This window comes from Chionomys nivalis, chromosome 3 (assembly GCF_950005125.1).
Source record: "Chionomys nivalis chromosome 3, mChiNiv1.1, whole genome shotgun sequence".
Classification (NCBI taxonomy): Eukaryota; Metazoa; Chordata; class Mammalia; order Rodentia; family Cricetidae; genus Chionomys; species Chionomys nivalis.
In genome coordinates, this window is record NC_080088.1 from 74,733,435 (window position 1) to 74,754,771 (window position 21,337).

Below are 21,337 nucleotides of genomic sequence, written 5' to 3' on the forward strand. Positions count from 1 at the left end.
CAGAAGGCAGAGAGAGAACATCCAAATTAACAAAATCAAAAAAAGAAAAGGGGGACATAACTGAGGAAATCCAGAGAATCATTAGTCATACTTCAAAAAGCCTGTATTCCACAAAATTAGAAAATCTAAAAGAAAAGGAGTTTTCTGGATGGGTACCACATCCCAAAATTATATCAAAATCAGATGGATAATTTCAATAGAAGAAGTTATCAAAAGTCTCCCAACCAAAAAAAGTTCAGGGCTGGATGGTTTCAGCACAGAATTCTACCACAACATCAAGGAGGAGCTAATACCAATATTCCTCAAATTATTCCACACACCAGAAACAGACGTAACATTGCCATACTCTTTTGGCAAGACTACAGTTATATTGATACCCAAAGCACACCAAGACTCCACTAAAAAAGAGAAATATATAACAACCTCCCTCATGAACATTTATGCAAAAATACTCAATAAAATACTGGCAAGCCAAATTCAAGAACACAAAAAAAAAAGCATGCAAACTTGTACTATGGAAATCAGCGTGGTAGTTTCTTTAAAAATTGGGAATCAAACTACTTCAGGACACAGCAACACCACTTTTGGGCATGTACCCAAAAGATACTCAATCATACTATGAGGACATTTGTTCAACTATGTTAAAGGCAGCATTATTTGTAATAGCCAGAACCTGGAAACAACCTAGATGCCCCTCAACCAAAGAATGTATAAAGAAATGTGGTACATTATACATCAGAGTACTACTCATTGGAAAAAAACAAAAAACAAAAAACAATGACATCTTGAATTTGTATGCAAATGAATGGAACTACAAAAACCATGCTGAGTGATTGTTGTAGGAGGCCACTTGTTCATTTCCCGGCCACCCAGACTCCCAAAATAACCACACAAAAACTGTATTAATTAATTCACTGCTTGGCCTATTAGCTCTAACTTAATATTGGCTAGTTTTTACATCTTAATTGAACCCATTTCCATTATTTTATATTCTACTATGAGGCTCGTGGCCTACCAGCAAGGTTCTGATGTGTCTGTCTCCAGGAGGTCCATGGATTCTCTTTCACTCTGTCTCCTTTCTCCCAGCATTTAGTTTAGTTTTCCCTGCTTAGCTCTGCTCTACCCTATCAACAGGCCAACTCAATTTCTTTATTAACCAATGGTATTCACAGCATACAGAGGGGAATCCCACATCAAGTGGGGTAACCCAGACCCAGAAAATGAACATGGTATGTACCCATAAGTGGATACTAGCTGTAAAGCAAAGGATATTGAGCCTATAGTTCATGATCCTAGAGAAGCTAAGTAACAAGGTGAAACCTAAGAAAAACATACATAGATCCACCTGGAAAGGGGAAATAGACGAGATCACCTGACAAAATTGTGAGCATGGGGGTTGGTAGGAGGAGGGTGGAAAAGGGGGAAAAGGAGGGGAGAAGGGAAGGGGTAGGAGAACTTGAGGGAAAGGGATTGTCAAGATGGAGGAAGGACAGAGATGAGAGCATGGAAAGAGATATTTTAATTGAGGGAGCCATTATGGGGCTAGCAAGAAACCTGACACTGGGGAAATTCCCAGGAATCCACAAGGACGACTCCAGCTAAGACCCTAAGCAATAGATGAGAAGGTTCCTGAACTGGCCTTGACCTATAGTCAGATTGATGAATATTAAATGTCACCATGGAACCTTCATCCAGCAACTTATGGAAAGAGATGCAGAGACCTGCAGCAGAGCACTGGGCTAAGCTCCCAAAGTCCAGTTGAAGAGTAGGAAGAATAAGAATATTAGCAAAGAGGTCAAGACCATGATGGGGACACCCACTGAAACACTGAGGTAATGGGAGCTCACCAATTCCAGCTGGATAGGGAAGGAACCAGCATGGTCCAAACTAGTCCCTCTGAAGATGGGCAACAGTTGTATGGCTGGGGCAGACTGCAGGACCACTGGCAGTGGCACTAGGATTTATCCCTACTATTTGTACTGGCTTTTTGGGAACCTATTCTCTTTGTATGGATACCTTGCTCAGCCTAGATATAGTAGGGAGGGCCTTGGACCTTCCCCCAAAGTAATGTACCTTACTTTCTCTGAGGAGTGAATGAATGGTGGGGTGGGGGAAAGGTGGAGGAAATGGGAGGAGAGGAGGGAGTAGGAATTGTGATTGGTATTGAAAATGAAAAAAGATAGCTTGCTTTCTTTTAAAAAAAAAAAAAAAGAAAAGAAAAACAGAAAATTAAAAAAGAAAATTATCTAAAAAATGGAGTACAGATCTAAACAGAAAATTCTTGACAGAATAGTCTCAAATGGTCTAAAGACGCTTAAGAAAATGCTCAACATCCTTAGCCATCAGGGAAAAGCAAATCAAAATAACTCTGAGATACCATATTACACCTGTCAGAATACTGATGATAGCTTGTGCTGGAGAGGATATAAAATAAGGGAAACACTCCTCCATTGCTGGTGGGAGTGCAAACATGTACAGCCCCCTTGCAAATCAGCATGGTGGTTTCTCAGAAAATTAGGAATGAACCTACTCCAAGATCCAACAATACCACTCTTGGGCATGTACCCAAATATTCTCAATCATACTACAGGGACATTTGCTCAACTATAGTCATAGTAGCATTATTTGTCATACATTACACAATGGAGTATTGTGCTCAGTTGTAAAAAAAAAAAAAAGAAAAAGAAAAAAAACCAATAACATCTTGAAATTTGCAGGCAAATGGATGAAAATAGAAAAAAAACATCTCAAGGGAGGTAACCCAGACAGAAAGAAAAATAAGGTATTTTTCCCACGGCCGCGGGACAATATGGTGTCACAGAAAGACAAAAAGCCTAAGAAATCAACCTGGAGGTTCCATTTGGACCTCACTCATGCGGTAGAAGATGGAATTTTTGATTCTGGAAACTCCGGTTTCTCCGGGAGAAGGTTAAAGTCAATGGGAAAACCGGAAATCTTGGAAATGTTGTTCACATTTGTTTCTGAGAATAAAATCACAGTTGTTTATGAGAAACAGTTCTTTAAAAGGTATTTGAAATATCTTACCAGGATTACCTTAACAAGAATAATCTCCGTGATTGGCTTCGTGTGGTTGCATCTGACAAGGAGACCTATGAACTTCATTATTTCCAGATTAGTCAGGATGAAGATGGCTCAGAGTCTGAAGATTAGTTGGCCTTTGTATGCTTTGTATGCTTTAAAGAAAAACTAAAATTGGACTTTTTCAAATAAAAAACACTGTACTCTTAAAAACAAAAAAGAAAAGAAAACTAATGGTATGGACTCACTCATAAATGGATACTAATGAATATAAAGCAAATGATAAACAGATCCCAATCCACAGCTCCAAAGAAGCTAGGTAACAAGGAGGGCCACAAGAGGGATTCATGGGTTACCCTAGGAAGGGGAAATAGATGAGATCTCCTGGATAAACCGGGGTCAGGGTGGTAGAAGGGAGGAAATTGCAGATGAGAACATGAGGTAACAGAATAGCTGAGTTGGAGGAGGGGTGGAGCGGGAGAACAATGAAAGATATCTTGATAGAGTGAGCCATTATTGGGTTAGGGAGAAACATAGTGCTAGGGAAATTCCTAGAAATCCACAAGGATGATCCCAGGTAAGACTCCTAGCAATAGTGGAGAGGGTGCCCGAACTGTCCTTCCACTCTAATCAGATGGGTGAATACCCTAACTGTCACCATAGAACTTATACCAGTAAGTGATGGAAGCAGATGCAGAGATCCACAGCCAAGCACTGGCAGTCCAGTTGAAGAAGAGGGAGGAGGGATTATATGAGTAAGGTGAGGTCAAGATCATGATGGGGAAATCCACAGAGACAGCTGACCTGAGCTCATGAGAGCTCACAGACTCTAGACTGACAGCTGGGGAGCCCGCATGGAAACAAACTAGGTCCTCCACATGTGGGCAACAGTTTGTAGCTTGGTCTGTTTGAGGGGCCCCTGGCAGTAGGAACAGAATCTATCCTTGGTGAATAAGCTGGCTATTTGGAAATAATTCCCTATGGTGAGATGCCTTGCTCAGTTTTGATGCAGGGATGAGGGTTTTGGTCTTGTTTAACTTGATGTGCCTAACATTATTGACTCCCCATACGAGACCTTATTCTTTCTGAGGAGAGGATGGGGTGGGTTGGGTGGAGGTGGGGGAAGCAAGAAGGGAGGATGAACTGTAGTTGGTGTGTGATATGAATAAAAAATTAAAAGAAAAATTAATTATGGTGAGCACTGAACTATGGTATCGTCTTAAAAATTATGTTTATTGAAATGACTTCCATACATTTATTTAAACCAGAAAAAAGAATGTTGTGTTTCTTGATTAGTTAACTGATTGTTAGGTATTCTATTTTCAAGAAAAAAAAATCCCACCATTATCTTGTTATAAAGTGACTGCATTTCCAGTACATGAATCTCACAATATCGTGTATTCTCTTCTGGAAAGTCATTTGTATCACTGGACACACACTAGCATAGGCATTGAGTACAAGTTTCTGAAGACTCAGAAGGACGGGGTCATACCTCCAGTGCAATGTTGAGCAGAATGAAATTATAAGGTTCATCCAGTATGTGACCACAAAGACACTCACCAGAGCCAGGATGGTCCAGGTGGCTCTTTGCTCTGGGGAGTGTCTTACAGAGAGGCTGCTTCTGTGGAGATGCAGTGATCGCCTATGATGCCAGAACAACAGAAACACCATGTATGCACTAGAGAACATCATGAGCCCCACAAAGAAGACATCCCTGGAAAATGTCAAAATAAAATATAGCCCCCTCCTGATGGGGGTAGTTGGAGACATCGAGCAGTATTCACTGACCACAAGTAGATTTGTCTGGCTTGTGTTGGAATAAGCTAAAGTGAACGAGATGATGTTACTACTAAAAGACAAGTTGAGGAACCAGAAAAACAAAATTATATACATGATGTAATTTGTAAGTGTGTGTTTGGTTTTAACCACCCAGGCAGAGCTTGGGCTGATGATGGTGGCCTGTAGCACACTCAGGAAACAGGTGATACAGATGGAGAGGCCCCTCATCACCCTGTACAGGTAAAACAATGCCTTGCATTTGAAGTCATTCTGTAAATTCAGTGACTCAAACATGTCTGGAGACAAAAAATCTAATGCAATGAGCAGCATCACAATATGAACAAGGGCCAAGTGACATGTGATCATCTCTGTGGGCTTAAGTCTGCAGTCTTGAAGGACCATGAAGACATGCAGCAAAAGAAGGAAGGTGCTGGCTGAAATTCCAATGCCAATTTGGAAATAACAAATGTTCTTAATAATGACATGAGTGTATATCTCATATCTCTTCATGACAGAGGGCAGCATTCTGTATGTAGAAAGAAAGAGATGTGAGTTTATAAAGGAATGAAGGAAACACCCAATGCCATCATTAAGATTTTCTCTTTTTTATTTTTATTGAACTCTACATTTTTCTCTGCTCCTCTCCCTGCCTCTCCCCTTCCCCTTCAACCCTCCCCCAAGGTCCCCATGCTCCCAATTTACTCAGGAGATCTTGTCTTTTTCTACTTCCCATGTAGATTAGATCCATGTATGTCTCTCTTAGTGTCCTCATTGTTGTCCCAGTTCTCTGGGATTGTGATTTGTAGGCTGGTTTTCTTTGCTTTATACTTAAAAACCACCTATGAATGAGTACATATGATAATTGTCTTTCTGTGTCTGAGTTACCTCACTCAAAATAAAGTTTTCTAGCTCCATCCATTTTCCTGCAAAATTCAAGATGTTATTTTTTCTGCTGTTTTTAAGATAATTAATGGTTTTTGAGAATATTGTACAAATTATTTTATCATATTTTCCCCCTACAAATCCTGCTTGATCCACCCATCTTCCCTACGTGTTGACTGGGGTTTTCTGTCCCTGCCGGTTCCTGCAGTGTTAAGTTCCAAAGAATCACACAGAGGTCTACATTAGTTATAAACTGATTGGCCCATTAGCTCAGGTTTCTTATTAACTATTTCTTATAACTTATATTAGCCCATAATTCTTGTCTGCATAAGCTATGTGGCTTGGAACCTTTTTTGGCGAGGCAGTCACATCTTGTGTTCTCCGTATCTGGGTCATGACTGTAGACTGAAACTTCCCTCTTCCAAGAATTCTCATTGCCTGGCCTCTACTTCCTGCCTGGCTACTGGCCAATCAGCATTTTATTAAAAATTATGCAAGTGACAGGATAAAAGACAATTGTCACAAGGCACCTACGTGCCCAACTTTGTCTCCTCTTTTAAACCCATAAAGTCCAATTTGATTATTTTATTTTATTTAGAGATATGAGTGCTTTGCCTGCATTTATTTCTATGTACCACTTGTGTGCCTGGTGCCCACAGAATCCAGAAGAGGATATGAGATCCTCTGTAACTGGGGTTACCATGGCTGTGAGTCTCTATGTGGGTGCTGGGATTTGAACCCAGGTTCTCTGGAAGAGCACTGAGTGCTGTTAACTTCTGAGCCATCTCTGCAGCTTCCACATCAAACTCAATTTGTGTTGCCCATATACTCCTGGACGTTCAGCTTCCACTGGAGCACGGTGACTTATAAGTGACTACGCTCCTAAGAAAACTGACCCTTCCTCCCTCCACAGCAATCAATTCCCTGTAACCCCTCTGCTAGGGACGGTCCTTCCTGCCCACCTCCCCTTTGCATTCTGGGACTTGGTTGGTTTAAATTTGTATAGGTGTTGTGTCTGCTGTCATAACTGTGAGTTGGCTATGTGCAGAAGACACTGTTTTCTTCTAATCTTCCATTAACTCTGCCTCTTACACTTTTTCTGCCCCCCTCTCCCATAGGGACCCCTGAGTGCTTAGAGAGGAGTGTGTGATACAAATGTACCTTTTAGGGAAGAGAATTCCTTATTCCCTCACTCCCAAGACCTTGAACTCTTGTGCGAGTCTCTTGTTAATCACTGTCTACTGCATATAGAAGAGTTGAAAGTTGAATTAACCCATGGGTATAATAACAAGTCAACAGGAACCTGTTTATTTAACACTAGCAGAATAGCATTTATCAGAATAACAGCAGTAAGGCCCATGAACACCTGAAATGGTGTTGGGTGTGGGTTTCTGTCCTATCGCGGTTTCCTTAGGGATTAAAATTTTACATCTTGGAGGGAGGATCCTAAAAACATGTTGAAAGGGAGATAAAGCAACTGGATATTTTAAGACAGGATTTTTACAGAGAGGACAAGCAACAGGATGTTCTAAGGGGAGCTGATGCATTCCTTCTTGCAAGAAAACTTAAGCTCAGGAAGTAAACAACTAAAAACAGCCTCAGGAACTTTCTAAAACTGGCCAAACTCTCCAGGCCCTTCCATTCCCAAGCATACAGAAGCAGTAAGGACTGCTGAGACACACACTCAGAAAAGGTGACCTCCCTTAAAGAGGGTGAGGCGACCCAAACAGCCTGGAAAGGACATTTTCCTACCCATGAGCTACAGGGCATGCAGTGAGCTCCACATTAATAGCTTTTGTGAGTTGTCACCCATGCTTCGGTGGTATCTGTCATTGGTTCACTGTCTAGAGTGATTAGACAATTGTTCATGTCTCCCTAGCAGTAATGTTGCACAATTTCATTTTGTAGATTTGGCCTTAAATCCAATCATAAAGTGGTTGATATCTCCAAAATCTAACATGGTGAACCAATGAATTTCATTGTGTTTACTTACAGGCATATAGGTAAGGGGTTCGATACAGGAGTAGAAAAGACTCAAAGACAATAGACAATAAACAATCATCAAGAGAACAACTGTATTACCTACTTTCTCTTCTGTCAGATTCAGGGCATCAAGTGTTATGCTGGGATACAAAAATCATCATCATATGTGCAATTTATGACTGTCATGAGTACACATCAAAGTGATTTCCTAGAAGCCTTTCCTGAGGTTCCACTTAATACAGCAATCCCTTCTATTGCCTTTGAAACACCTCAGGCCTCAGTAAGTAAAGATGATGCCCCTCATGGTTCAGCAGTATATTTCAAAAGTCTAAGTGCCTTGGACAATGTCACTGAAAAAAATTGGCAGGCACAGTATTGTGTTATATTGCTAGGATCGAAGGCAAATTATTTGCTCAAATTATTCTAATTAAACTTTAGAGCAAAAAAATGGAAAACTGATTATAAATGATTATACATAACTGCATTCAGATAATATATTACAAGCCTCCATTAAACTGGGATAAAATAATTATAGCTATATAAATAACAAATATAATGTTTCTTTGTCATTCCAAGATCTTCGGCTCACCTCTTTCAGTCATGCATCCTTCTGTAAGTGGTGTTGAAAAGGCTTGAACTGCTGGATCATCAGACGGCATCCTCTATAAAGTTCACATGTCCTGGCTGCTGAACATGGGCAAGAAAAAACCATGGTTATCATGGAGCAGAGGCAGCAGCTACCATATGCTCATTTCATGGCTCATCTTTGAAATTTATCTACACCAGCAGGATCTAATAACTGATCCTTATAAACAATATGCATGTTCATCTAAAGGCATTGTGTGCTGATTATCTGACTTTTAAAGTTCACTTTGTGTTCTTCTCTCAACATTGAAGCATCTGGGAATTTAGAATAATACAGCCATGACCTGTGAACAATAGCTTAGGAAGCAGTTTCAGAGAAGACACCTATATGTTGGTAATATAGAAAAATAAATTTGAGTCTCCTTTAAGGTGCTAGAAAAATCAAAATATGAACACACCATTTAATATTCAGTGTAAAAAGAAACAAGGAAAGATTGCTGATCTCAGGATTAAACTCCACAACTCTCAGGAGATGGGTAAGGCAGATCAAGTGAACCTTCCTAATTCTACCTTTCCCATAAAATTTGTGTAAATTAACCCTAAGGTGTATGTATGTGCATATGTGTGCACGTATGCATATATATATATATAATTCTTATGATGAAGTGAGAAGTATCACTAGTAAATAGCAAATCTATATGTACCCGCAAGTTTTTATGTCACCATCATCCAGGTAAAAGAAATCTTAATCAAGAAAATGCCTTCAAAGAATGGGAAACGGGGAGCAGGTGGAAATATTAATTAAAAAAGAATAATAAAAAATAAATAAATAAATAAAAGAATTAGCCTGTAGGCAACTCTACAAGGCACAAAGCTGCTGAAAACAGTGTTTGTGAGTGGCCACTCTCAACTCTAGTTCTGAGAAAACAAGTAGGTGGCAGAAGCGCCAGTGTAGAGACAGAACACAGAAACCCGGCACAGGATCCTGAATGCAGCCCTGTTGTGAATTAGGAGTCCCTCTAAAAAGCCTCTCTCAAAGCCTTACAATCTCAGCACACCAGGAAACCAATAGGGCATGGCACTGTGGTCTCACAAACCAGCACACGCGTCCTGTCCATCCCCGTGGAGACAACAGGAGATTCCAGTGCCTGTGTCAGACGCTTGACTTGAGGGAAAGGAGCACTAAAGCCTTCACATTGCAGGCTTCCTGCCAAGGGCAGCCAGGGTGGCATTACCCTTCTCAGTGCACAAAGTACAGACTTTCCACATTAACAATTTAAGGCAAACAACAATCTGAAACATTTAAAACATAAATGAATATCATGATTATCAAATTCTTGATCAAATGGAAAATCCTGTGACAGCATTTTGTTCCACTTTTACGAAATGAGACCACCTTCTCTGCCTTCCATTCTAAAGACACATAGAAGTTAGAAAACTACTTCTACTGAGTTCAGAATTGTCACTAATCTCATAACAACACAGAAATTAAACTGGAATTTAACTTAAGGTTCAGTGAATATGTGTTTAATAAATGGACCTAGTTATATACTTGTGGTGAAAAGATCAAGTTCTAAATATTTCTATATTATGTTTTCTCTAATGTATGTAACCTTGTCTAAAGGTTGAAAATTGTACTTACTGAATCTCTATAATCCTTACAAAATTAATATTCTGATCACTATTGTAAGTTCCATTTGACATATAAAATACTAACCATTTTTAAGAAAATATTTGAACTTCACAAAATTCATTAATAACAAAATATCTTATTTGGAGATAATTGAATGGTCACTGAAAGTTGCCTTGATAATCATTATGTAGTAAAAGAAAACTATTTATAGGGTCACAACAACTAATTATTGTACAGCAATAGAACACCTTCCTTTTACAATGATGCAATAAAACAGCCTTAAAATATGAAAGGATTACATAATACAATCAATGAATGTGCACATGAAATTTTTATTAAAATGATTTTAAAGATCTCCTGAGATTCAAAATATGAGTACAGCACACTGAATTCTTTCAGAAGTGGTGTATTCTACTAGAAGAATTGCAGATAGATACATATAAAAAGACGAACTGTAGCATGACTAATAAAAACCCAGAGACTGGTAGTGGGGTTCAACATGAAGGCCAGAAAAACAAACCAGCCTGCCACTGACTCTTACCTCTACCTCAGTCCAAAATGAAAAATCCTAATTTTGGACTGATGTAGAGGTAACAGCCAGTGGGTCAGTTTTGCTTTGCTGACCTTCAGGTTGAACCCCAATCTCTGTCTCTGGGTTTTTATTAATTGTCCTACAACAAACCGTGAATGTATCTTTAAAAAATTATAATATAAATCCAATCTAATACTTCAGAAAGTTATCAAAAAAAGCACTTACCGCCCGGGCGGTGGTGGCGCATGCCTTTAATCCTAGCACTCAGGAGGCAGAGGCAGGAGGATCTCTGTGAGTTCGAGACCAGTCTGGTCTACAAGAGCTAGTTCCAGGACAGGCTCCAAAGCCACAGAAAAAAACCTGTCTTAAAAAAACAAAACAAAAAAAAAAAAAACAAAAACAAAAAAAAAAAGCCCTTATCAAAACTACAAATGTGTGGGTTTTCACCTTTTGTGAAATTGTTCTTTTCATGTATACTACTTACTATGATTCAGTGAGCACACAGACAATGTCCTGGACAGATACAGCTCTGTTGTTTTAGTGGAAACCATCCTACTGCTCCCAGCCTCTCCCCCAAGTCTCCAGCCTTAAGCACTTACTGCAAATGAAGTAGAGAAATAAGCACTAGGCAGCCTGAGAATTTTCTGTGAATGAAGTGAAGGGAGGCCCCGGACAGGGTTATAAAGAGGGTGCACCATCCTCTCCTCTCCCACTGCACTGCTAGTCAAGTCCTGCTCTTCACCAGGACAGCCCTGGCCTGGGAATGTAGACGGGGGCGTTACCAATGGGAAAACTCAGCTTAACTAGTTAGAAAAAACAACATAGAAGGACCAGCGGGGCTGTCACCTCTTCCCTGTGGGAACTCATTTTCCCAGCCACATCTGTCTGAGTTCTCTGCATAATCCCAGTCTCATCCACAGGAGCAAACTACAGCTAAGAGTCTGTCTCTGACAAAAGGATGATGCTGTGTCAGACACCCAGTGATCTCCACGGCTTTGGGAAGTTCCTGGGAGCCTCTGCACCTATTCTGTGCCTTGGGAGCCTCCATAGAGGACAAGGTGCTGTTGTACAAATTAAGCATGCATAGAAAAGTGCTCTGAGCACATGAATTAAATCAGGCTTATGATTTCCAACATGCTGGGAAAACAAGTTCAACCACTAGGCAACCAGCACTGATCACACTCAAATGTAGCAAAACACAGTTGAACTCTGTCAGTCCTGTGTTATGAGATGAAACAAGGCCCTCAGCCCTTACAGGATGTAAAGTGATGATGTGAGTGACTGCTAGTGCATCATACAAAACCACTAACTGTGAACTTGCATCTTCATGATATCCGAAAAATGAGAAGGGATCTGACAGAAACCAGAAACCTAACAACATACCATACTGTTTTCACAAACTGAAAAGACAACAGACAGGGACAAGTGTGTCTGCACCATTGCCAGCAGCAGAAAATGTAAGTTCAAGCTTGTACAAGACAGGTACAAAAATTATTTCTCAATAAGTGCTATAAGAACCATGAAGGTTCAAAATAAGAATAATGGAAGAACTATTTTAAAATATGTTCATATGTATATACATATAAAATTCAAATGAATTATTCTGTTTAATATATATAAGCTATTATTAAATACACATTAAATTATATGCAAACTTTTTGTGGTGGCCTCCTTTCTCTTTTTATCTGTCTCCCTAAATGGTGTATATAAAAAGAATTAGATCCATACACATATAGATAAAATAACCACATACTATGAATGGGTACTCAGAAATCCAAAATTAACTAAAATTAATTATGTAAATGTAAAAACAATGCACAGGGAGTTAACTGGATTTTGTATCACTGAGTGCAGATTCTAAATTAAATTTACCTCCAGCTAAAATTCATCGACTGACTAAATACCATGGACTTAATTAATTCTGATCTTAAATAAAAGTTAGGCCTTGTTAGCTACCATTAATACCTTCTCCATAATATTAGAAAGATGGTTTAAATATCTGTTAGAAATGAAATATGAATTTCCACTGTTGTCCTACAGATCTTATCACGTCATGCCCCATGTCATACCCTGCCTCCACACTGACCCTGGCCTGAAGTCTAGCCCAGCTTGTTGAGTTCACAGTCATAATCCTACCCTCACCACAATCTTCAAAGTGGAACCAGAATACCATGCCCCACACCCCAGGACAGTCTGAGGAGCCCTGCTCCTGCCCCAGCTTGCTGTGTCCACATCAGATACACAAACAACAAAAAGTACATATAATTCAATCTCTTCACAAAAACACAAACAATATGAAAGGTCAAAACAGGATGTCTCTGTCCCCAAATCCACTAATCCTTGAGAAATGTTCTCCAGTGAGAATTACTTAGTTAAAAACCCAGGACACAGATCTTTAAAAGTACTATCATAAACTAAATCAAATTAATCAATACATTTTTTAAAGGACACAAATAAAGAGAATAAAAGACCAAACGATGTCCAAGAAAACACAAATATAAGACTGAATGAAATAAAAAAGCAATCCAGGATTTGAAAACCAAGCATTGAAGAGAACTAAGGTTGAAATGAAGGTGGAATTGAATACTCAATATCCCTGTAACAGAACTTCAGGAAACACTTTACAAGTAGAAAATAGAATATCATGTTACAAAGTGGAGGAACTAGGTCTTACAAGAAAATATGAAAAACTTAAAATACTAGAAGGAGTACACAGGAATTTTTGGACTTTATGAAAATATCAAATATTTAAATTGTAAACATAACTGAGGGAGAAGTAGTCCAGGTCAATGACATAGACTAATTCTTCAAAAAGTCATGGAAGAAAGCTCCCAAATTAAGGAAAGACACACCCATACACAGAATACCAAATAGTCAATATAAAAAAGAAAAAACAAACTCCTTGGGTTGTGTCATATTTATAACACTAAATATACATAGCATAAAAAAAGTATTAAAAATGTGGGAGAAAAAACATAAGCCACAAGTAAAGGAAAACCTCATCAGAATAACAATTGATTGCTTTCAAAGAAAACTTTGGAAGCCAGAAGAGCCTGAAGCACTGTACTTCAAATTCTAAAATACAATGCCAACCTAAACTACTATACCCAGCAAAACTAGCTACCATAATTGAGGGCAATAGAAGAAACTTCTCGTATACAAAAGGTTAAATGAATTCACATGCAACAAGCCAGTCCAGCAGAGAATGCTGGAAGCAATAATTTGGAATGAAGAGAGGAACAAATATAGCCAAGAGACTGTAGAAAGAAACCAAAGATATAATTGCTGAAACACAAACAGTCTAAGCACACAAACAACAACAAAATGCCTGAAATCAGCCCACCCTTTTCAACAATAGCTTTAAATATTAGTGGCCTTGAATTCCCAATCAAAAGATATAGATTAGTTAAATGGATTAAGAAACAAAATGTATCATTCTGTTGTTAAAAGAAACTCAGATCTAAAAGATGAGCGCCTTCTCAAGGTGAAAGGATAAAATATCCCAAGCAACTAGGACCTGGAAGCAATCAGGTATTGCTATCCTCATATCTGACAAAAAAAAAAAATTCAAACTAGGACAAATCAAAGGAGATAAAGAAGGACACTACATTCCAATCAAGATAATAGTTAATCAATAAGACATTACATTCTTTTTTAATTTTTTTATTTTATTTAAACAAAAAACAAAAAAACCTATTTTTCCATTTTACATACCAACCTCAGTTCCGACTTCCTCCCCTCCTCCTGTACTCTCCTTCCCCCTACCCCAGCCCTCCACCTATCCACTCCTCAGAGAGGGTAAGGCACATTGCTTTGAGGAAGGACCAAGGCCCTCTCTACTATATCTACGCTGAGCAAGGTTGATGTGGGAGTGTCTTCTATCTATCTGTTGCTTTCATTGGTTAATTAATAAAGAAAACTGCTTGGCCTGATAGGGCAGAATTTAGATAAGCAGAGTAGACCAAACAAAATGCTGGGAAGAAGGGAAGTGAACAGACGCTATAGCTCTCCTCTCCAAGATGGACACAGGTTAAGATCCTTCCCGTTAAGACACCACCTCATGATGCTACACTCATTAATAGAAATGGATTAATCAAGATGTGAGAGTTAGCCTCTTGGTCAGGCAGTGTTTAAAAGAATACAATTTCAGTGTAATTATTTCGGGTAAAGCTAGCCGTGCTGAGCTGGGCAGGAACCCAGCCCACGGCTCCTCTTACTACACAAGGTATTCATTCAAAGAGAGTAAGTTCCAAAAAAAGAAAAAAAAAACAGTACATGCAGTAGGGATAAATCCTGGTGCCACTGCCAGTGGCCTTGTAGTCTGCCCCAGCCATACAACTGTCACCCACATTCTGAGGGCCTAGTTTGGTCCTATGCTGGTTCCTTCCCTATCTGGCCAGAGTTAGTGAGCTCCCATTAGCGCAGGTAAACTGTTTCAGTGGGTGTCCCCATCATGGTCTTGACATCTTTGCTCATATTCTCATATCTCTCACTATTTGACTGAACTTTGGGAGCTCAGTGCAGTACTCCACTGTTGTTCTCTACATGTGTAGAGATGAAGGTTCTATGATGACATTTAAGATAGTCATCAATCTGACTACAGGACAAGGCCATATAAGGCACCCTCTCCACTATTGCTTAGGGTCTTATCTGGTGTCATTCTTGTGGATACCTGGGAATTTCTCTAGTGCCAGGTTTCTTGCTAGCCCCATAATAATTCCCTCAATCAATATATCTCTGTCCTTGCTCTCTGTCTTGGTCCTTCCCCCATCTTGACTATACCGTTTCCTCAAGGTCTCCTCCCACTCCCATTCTCTCCTCCTCTTTCCCTTCTACTCTCCCTTCTCCCTCCACACCCATGCTCCCCATTTTCTCAGGAGATTTTGTCTATTTCCCCCTTTACAGGGACATCTATGTATGTTTCTCTTAGCGCTCTTCTTGTTACTTAGCTTCTCTATGGCCATGAAATATAGGCTCATTCTCCTTCGCTCTACAGCTAGTACTCACTTATGAATCTCATCTTTCTGAGTCTGGGTTAACTCATTCAGAATGATTTATCTCTAGTTCCATCCATTTGCATGCAAATTTCAAGGTGTCATTGCTTTTTACCACTGAGTAGTACTCCATTGGATAAATGTACCACATTTTCTTTATCCATTCTTTGGTTGAGGGGCATCTAGACTGTTTCCATGTTCTAGCTATTACAAATAATGCTGCTGCTGGGCAATCGTGGCGCATGCCTTTAATCCCAGCACTTGGGAGGCAGAGGCAGGCAGATCTCTGTGAGTTCGAGACCAGCCTTGTCTACAGAGCTAGTTCCAGGACAGGCTCCAAAGCCACAGAGAAACCCTGTCTCGAAAAACCAATAATAATAATGATAATGATGATGATGATGATGATGATGATGATGATGATGATGATGATGATGCTATGAACATAGTTCAACAGATGTCCTTGTAGTATGATTGAGAATCTTTTGGGTATATACCCAAGAGTGGTATAGCTGAGTCCTGAGGTAGGTAGAGTCCCAATTTTGTGAGAACCCACCATACTGATTTCCAGCAATCTGTAGATTTCAATGCAATCATCCATTAAATTTCCAATACAATTCTTCACAGATCTTGAAAAACTAATATTCAACTTTATATGAAAAAGCAAAAAAAAAAGAACCAGGATAGCCAAAACAATCCTGTACAATAAAGGAACTTCGGGAGGTATCACCATCCCTAACATAAAGCTCTGTTATAGAACTATAGTAATGAAAACAGCCTGGTATTGGCATAAAAGCAGACAGGTCAGCCAGTGGGATCAAATCGAAGACCTGGATATTAATCCACACACATATGAACACCTGATTTTTAACAAATAAACTAAAATTACACAATAGAAAAAAGAAAGCATCTTCAACAAATGGTGCTGGCATAACTGGATGTCAACATGTAGAAAAATACAAATAGATTTGTATCAATCCCCATGCACAAAACTCAAGTCCAAATAGATTAAAGACCTCCATATAAATTCAATTACATTGAACCTGATAGAAGAAAAAGTGAGGAGTTGCCTTTAATGCATGAGCATGGGAGACCACTTCCTAGATAAAACACAGGTAGCACAGACACTGAAAGCAACAATAAATAAATGGGACCTCCTAAAACTGAGAAACTTCTGTAAAGCAAAGGACACAATCAATAAAACAAAAAGATAGCCTACTGAATGGGAAAAGATCTTTACCAACCCCATATTAGACAGAGGACTGATCTCCAAAATATATAAAGAACTCAAGAAATTAAACTTCAAAATTCCAAATAACAGAATAAAAAAAATGGAGTACAGATATAAACAGAAGAATCTCAAATGGACAAAAGATACTTAAGGAGCTGTTCAACATCCTTAGCCATCAGGGAAATGCAAATCAAAACAACTCTGAGATACCATCTTACACCTGTAAGAATGGCTAAGATCAAAAACACCAATGAGTCCCCACAAGTTCGCCCTTTTGTCTGTGGGGTCCTTGGACTACCAGGAGTCCCTGTTCCTGTGCTGAGGAGATCCATCCATATGGGTGAGTGTGTACCATCCCTGGGTGGACAGTCCTGGAAGGGAGCACAGGGCCTCTCCAGCTTCTGCTGCAGGGGCTTCTTTGTTCCACACAACCCTGCCTCCCCCAAGCCTGCCCTATTGTCTGTGAGGTCCTTGGCCCAGGAACAGTTCCTGCTCCTGCACTGAGGATATCCACCCAGAGAGCATAGATTGGACAAAGATGCCAAGACTCTCCTGGCTGCATTTGAAGGAAGAGATGGGCAGGCATCAATGCAAAAATTCCTCCAACAACCTGAAAGGCAACATGACAACACCAGAATCCAAGGATCACACAACAAGAAGACTTAAACACCCTATTCCAGAAAAAGTAGAAGACATTGACTTTAAACATAACATTATGAAAATAATAGAGGACCTTAAACAGGATGTGAAAAACTGCTTTGAAGAAACAGAGAAGACAAACAAAAAGGTAGAAGAAATGAATAAATCTCTCAAAGATACCCAAGAAAATCAAGAAAAAGCAATCAAACAGGTAATGGAAACAGTTCAAGACTTGAAAAATGAAATGGAGGTAATGAAGAAAATACAAACCGAGGGAAGGCTGGATATGGAAAATCTGGGTAAACAAACAGGAACACTACAGAGACAAGTATAACCAACAGAATACAAGAGATAGAAGAAAGAATTTCAGACACTGAAGATACTATACAGGAAATAACCTCATTGATTAAAGAAAATAACAAATCCAACAAATTCTTAACTCAAAACATCCAGAAAATCTGGGACACCATGAAAAGATCAAACCTAAGAATAATAGGGGTAGAAGAAGGAGAAGAATTACAGCTCAAAGGCCCAGAACATATATTCAACAAAATTATCAAAGAAAACTTACCCAACCTAAAGAAGAATATTCCTATGAAAGTACGAGAAGCATACAGAACACCAAATAGACTGGATAAAAAAATCCCCTCACCATATAATAATCAAAACACAAAACATATAGAATAAAGAACGAATATTAAGAGCTTCAAGGAAAAAAGATCAAGTAACATATAAAGGGAAACCTATCAGAATTACACTTGACTTCTAAATGGAAACCATAAAAGCCAGAAAGTCTTGGATAGATGTGCTGCAGACACTAAGAGATCATGGATGCAAGCCCAGACTACTATACCCATCAAAGCTTGCATTTATCACTGATGGAGAAAACAAGATATTCCAGGACAAAAACAGATTTAAACAATTCGTTGGCCGGGCGGTGGTGGTGCACGCCTTTAATCCCAGCACTCGGGAGGCAGAGGCAGGCAGATCTCTGTGAGTTCAAGGCCAGCCTGGTCTACAAGAGCTAGTTCCAGGACAGGAACCAAAAACTACGGAGAAACCCTGTCTCGAAAAATCAAAAAAAAAAAAAAATTCGTTGCCACAAACCCAGCCCTACAGAAAATACTAGAAGGAAAACCACAAACCAAGGAAGCCAACAACACCCATAATAACACAAGCATCTAACAACCCTCCATCAACACAACTCAAAGAAGGGAAACACACAAACACTACCACCAGAAAAAAATAACCAAAGGTAACAACCACTGGTCATTAATATCACTTAATATCAATGGACTCAATTCACCTATTAAAAGGTACAGGTTAAGAAAATGGATGCAAAAACAGGATCCAACATTCTGTTGTTTACAAAAAACACACCTCAAACTTAAAGACAGACACTACCTCAGAGTAAAGGGTTGTAAAAAGGGTTTCCAATCAAATGGACCAAAGAAACAAGCAGGTGTAACTATACTAGTATTTAACAAAATTGATTTCAAACTACAATCAGAAGAGATGTAGATGGACACTTCATACTCATAACAGGAACAATTCATCAGGAGAAAGTCTCAATCCTGAATATCTATGCCCCTAACATAAAAGCACCCACATATGTAAAAGAAACATTACTAGAACTCAAAGCATACATCAAACCCCACACTCTAATAGTAGAAGATTTCAACACTCCTCTCTCACCAATGGACAGGTCAACCAGACAGAAACTTAACAGAGAAATAAGAGAACTAACAGATGTAATGAACCAAATGGACTTAACAGACATCTATAGAACATTCCACCCAAACAGAAAAGAATATACCTTCTTCTCAGCATCTCATGGAACCTTCTCAAAAATTGATCCCATAATTGGTAACAAAGCAAACATCCATAGATACAAAGAAATTGTAGTAACCACCTGTGTACTATCGGATAACCATGGAATAAAGTTAGAATTCAACAACAATTCTAACGCCAGAAAGCCTACAAACTCATGGAAACTGAACAGTCAACTACTGAACCACCCCTGTGTCAAGGAAGAAATAAAGAAAGAAATTAAAGTCTTCCTTGAATTCAATGAAAATAAAGACACAACATACCCAAACGTATGGGACACTATGAAAGCAGTGCTAAGAGGAAAGTTCATATCACTAAGTGCCCACATAAAGAAAACAGGAAAAGCACACATTAGAGACTTAACAGCACACCTGAAAGCTCTAGAAAAAAGCAGAACTTACCCAGGAGGAGTAGAAGACTGGAAATAATCAAGCTGAGGGCTGAAACCAACAAAATAGAAACACAGAAAACAATACAAAAAAATCAATGAAACAAAGAGCTGGTTCTTGGAGAAAATCAACAAGATTGGAAAACCCCTATCCAAACTAATCAAACAGTAGAGAGAGAACATTCAAATTAACAAGATCAGAAATGAAAAGGGAGACATAACCACAGACACAGAGGAAATTCGGAGAATCATTAGATCTTACTACAAAAGCCTATATGCCACAAAATTGGAAAATGTGAAAGAAATGGACATTTTTTAGGTAAGTACCATATACCAAAATTAAATCATGACCAGGTGAACAATTTAAATAGACCTGCAAGTCGCAAGGAATTAAAAGCTGTCATCAAAAACCTCCCTACCAAAAAAAGCTCAGGACCAGATGGTTTCAATGCAGAATTCTACCAGAACTTCCAAGAAGAGCTAATACCTATACTCTTTAATGTGTTTCACAAAATAGAAACAGAAGAGTCATTGTCAAACTCCTTTTAATGGCTAAAATCAAAAACACCAATGATAGCCTATGCTGGAGAGGATGTGGAGTAAGGGGAACACTCATCCATTGTTGGTGGGAATGCAAACTTGTGCAACCACTTTGAAAATCAGTGTGGGGGTTTCTCAGGGAACTGGGAGTCAACCTACCTCAGGATCCCACAATTCCACTCTTGGGAATATACTCAAGAGACACCCAATCATACTACAAAAGCATTTGTTTGACTACATCTTGAATTTTGCATGCGAATGGATGGAAATAGAAAACACTTTACTGAGTGAGATATTCCAGACTCAAAAAGATGAATATGGTATGTACTCACTCATAAGTGGATTCTAGCCATAAACAAAGAACACTGACCCTATAATTCATGATCCTAGAGAAGCTAAATAAGAAGGTTAACCTAAAGAAAAACATATAGTTATCCTCCTGGATATTGGAAGTAGACAAGATTGCCGAGCAAAAGTTGGGAGCACAGGGATGGCAGTGGGTTGGGAGAAAGGGGACCTGGGGAGAGAGAAGGGAGAAGGGGAGGATTTGGGAGAGCTTGAGGGAATGGGATGGTTGAGAGGGAGGAAGGGTAGATGGGGGGTAGGGAAAAAGATAACTAAGGGATCCATTTTAGGTTTGGCAAGAGACTTGGCTCTAGAGGGGTTCATAGGTGTCCAAGGGGATGTCCCCAGCTAGTTCCTTGGGCAGCAGAGGAGAGGGTGCCTGAACTGACCTTCTCCCATAGTCACACTGATGAATATCTTGCATATCACCATAGAACCTTCATCTGGTGATGGATGGAGATAAAGACAGAAACCCACATTGGAGCACTGGACTGAGTTCCCAAGGCCCGGATGAAGAGAAGAATGAGGGAAAACATGAGCAAGGAAGTCAGGACTGCAAGGAGTGTGTCCACCCACTGAAACAATGGGGCTGATCTAATGGGAGCTCACCAAGGCCAGATGGACTGGAACTGAATGAGCATGTGATCAAACTGGACTCTCTGAATGTGGCTGAAAATGAGGGTAGATTGAGAAGCCAATGCTAATGACACTGGGTTTTTATTCTACTGCATGTACTGGCTTTTTGGGAGCCTAGTCTGTTTAGATGCACACCTTTCTAGACATGGATGGAGGGAAGAGGGCCTTGGACTTCCCAGAGGGCAGAGTACCCTGACTTCTCTTAGGACTGAAGAGGGAGGAGGAGGGGAGTGGAGGAGTGGGAAGGAAATAGGAATATGGGAGGAGGTGGAAATTTTTAATAAATAAATAAATAAAGCACCAA

General features: G+C 39.4%; 1 pseudogene; it reads left to right on the forward strand.

Moving 5' to 3' along the window:
* Positions 1-2,809: 2,809 nt before the first annotated feature.
* Positions 2,810-3,171, forward strand: LOC130872157 (60S ribosomal protein L22-like 1; annotated as a pseudogene).
* Positions 3,172-21,337: the final 18,166 nt, after the last annotated feature.